The following is a 2500-nucleotide window of genomic DNA, read 5'->3' as shown; positions in this document are numbered from 1 at the left end:
TCAGATTTCATACAGGCACCGTCCCCTTCCACAAAAAAAAGGACAATAGTTCACCTTCTTACACAATGGGAAAAGAAGATTCCGTACAGCTCTCACATTTATTTGCAAACAATAGATACTACAGGCCTACGTATTTGATGGTAGGCATGTCCCTGTGTAACCGAGAGTGAGCCGGCTGGCCCTGATGTTGACCAGTACCTTGACAGCTTCTTCCCAGTCCAGCACCCCAGGACTTAAGCACTGGTCCTCAATTCCTCCTATAGTGTTAGCTCTAGTGGCTCAGCCCACCTGACTGACAGAAATGGGAGCAGATTTCACGTCAAGCTACCGCATTTAGCTACTTAGGGTTCTTTGTTCTGTCGTGCAACTGAAGCACATTACAGAGCCTAACACATGTTTAGTATGTGGTGATGAAGCAGGCTGAATATAATTCAGAGAGTGTAATTAGGGAATGGCTCATCATTTATTTTTGGGGTTGGTCAGTAGAAGTATCCAACGTTTTCTTCTTACAACTCCAAATATGTGAAGATTCAGATTCATCTTAAACATTAAAACTTTTTCTCAGATACTCAGACAGAGAAAAAACAATCTCCGATAACACGCTGTGAGCATGCTGTAAAAGTTGTCATTATTTATGACATTTTGAAAGATGAATCAAGTTAGAATAGAAAGCCAATGCGTGTTTTTTGTAACCGAAGAATGGGCTGTAAGTAGCCGTAGCGGACTGTCTTTTGACAAACCCTTACTTTCCTCCGGCTCTACGAGCATCAGGAACCCCCCACTGAGGTGAATTTCACAGCAGCGTTCCGGCTGACTCAACAGAGTGTGGGGGTCGGGTCCCGCCCTCCCTGTGACCTGCAGAGCTCCGTCTGGGGTGAGCGCCCATAAAGGGATGTCGGGGTTCGTGGCTGATCCACCAGCGTCTCGGTGGAAGCAGAGTGCGGAGATAGGAGGTGGGGGTGGGGGAGGTGGAGGAGGAGGAGCAGGAGGAGCAGGAGGAGGAGGAGGAGGAGGAGGAGGAGGAGCAGGAGGAGGAGGAGGAGGAGGAGGAGGAGGAGGAGGAGGAGGAGAGGGGGGTACCGGGCGCCGCTGCATTGAAAGCGGCACGGTGTTCGATGCGATGTGGACAAGGTGGAGGAGGGGGTGGAAGAGGATGAGTGGGTGGAGGTGAGGGATGGAGGTGAGGGGGTACAGGGCGCCTCCGCATTGAAAGCGGGAGCGTGTTCGATGCGGCTGACCTACTTAAAGGAGCCCAGATGGATTTGTCTGACTTCTCCCAGCTCAGACTCCATCAGTCAGGCTTCACCTGAGGGTGTGCAGCCTCCGTCAGAGACAATAGAGCAGCACCTGGAGATCGAGAGAGAGAGAGAGAGAGAGGGAGGATATAGAGAGAGAGAGGCGATAGAGAGAGAGGAGATAGAGAGAGAGAGGCGATAGAGAGAGAGCCATTAAGATGCAGCCGCTGGCTGATCGAGGAATGGGGCTGAGCACCTGGTCCTCGTACTATACCATCTACAGAGAACCCACACACACAGACACACATACAGGCGCGCACGTACACACACACACACACACACACGACTGCACACACACACACACGCATGCACACATAAACAAGCATGCACACATGGACAAACACACATACCCTCACACACAGACACACAAATACATTCACCCCAGAGAATGCGCTCTCTTTCTGTACCAGAAGTTTAGAGGTTTTTATTTTAACAAATGGAGACATTTCCAGTCGTTTCCAACCCCACATTTACATCAAGCAGATCCATTTCCCATATGTCATTCAGCCCACCACGATTCATTTAACATTCAGATCACCTCAATCTGTCAGGACTCCCTGCTAATGTTCCTTACATCCTCACGTACGGCCGTACAGGGCGTACGTACCAACATTTACACCTTCTACACAGCAACTTGAAACAGACAGACCTTAAGTCCTACGGTATCCACCCTGAAGGTCATGGAAGCCAAGGAACCGGACAATGCCTTTGTTTCTGTAACGTATTCATGACTGGAAGTGGTTACGTGTGTTAACAAGTTCCCTAGGCTGTTAGTTTGATGGAGTAACCTTCACATCTTTCTTGGCCCATGTCTCTCTTGAAAAATCGCTTTCAATCTCAATAAGTCGTCATAAACGTGAGTTCAATAAAGGTTGAATGAGATAGAATGTTTCCTTACAAGGACAGCTACAGAAGGAAAGGGTGTTGAGGGAGCCTTCTCACACGCTCAGAGCAGATCAGTGGCTGATCTGCTCTGAGCGTGGGTGAGAGACTCGTTGTCCAAGCAGCCCTAATCTGGGATCCAGCAGTCCTACTCGTTACAGTACATCTCATAGGGGGAGACGGCACAGAGTCTGGGCCGGAGTCTGTCCTTCCTCCTGTTTCGTTACGGAGATATCATACCGAAGATAAACTCTATCATAAGGGGATTTGAAAACGTGTATTTCTACAGCAGCCAGTCTGCAGGGTTTGAAACCTTTACAGAC

The sequence above is a fragment of the Pollachius pollachius genome, assembly GCF_949987615.1.
Source record: "Pollachius pollachius genome assembly, chromosome: 14".
NCBI lineage: Eukaryota > Metazoa > Chordata > Actinopteri > Gadiformes > Gadidae > Pollachius > Pollachius pollachius.
Note: the sequence above shows the minus strand (reverse complement) of the source record.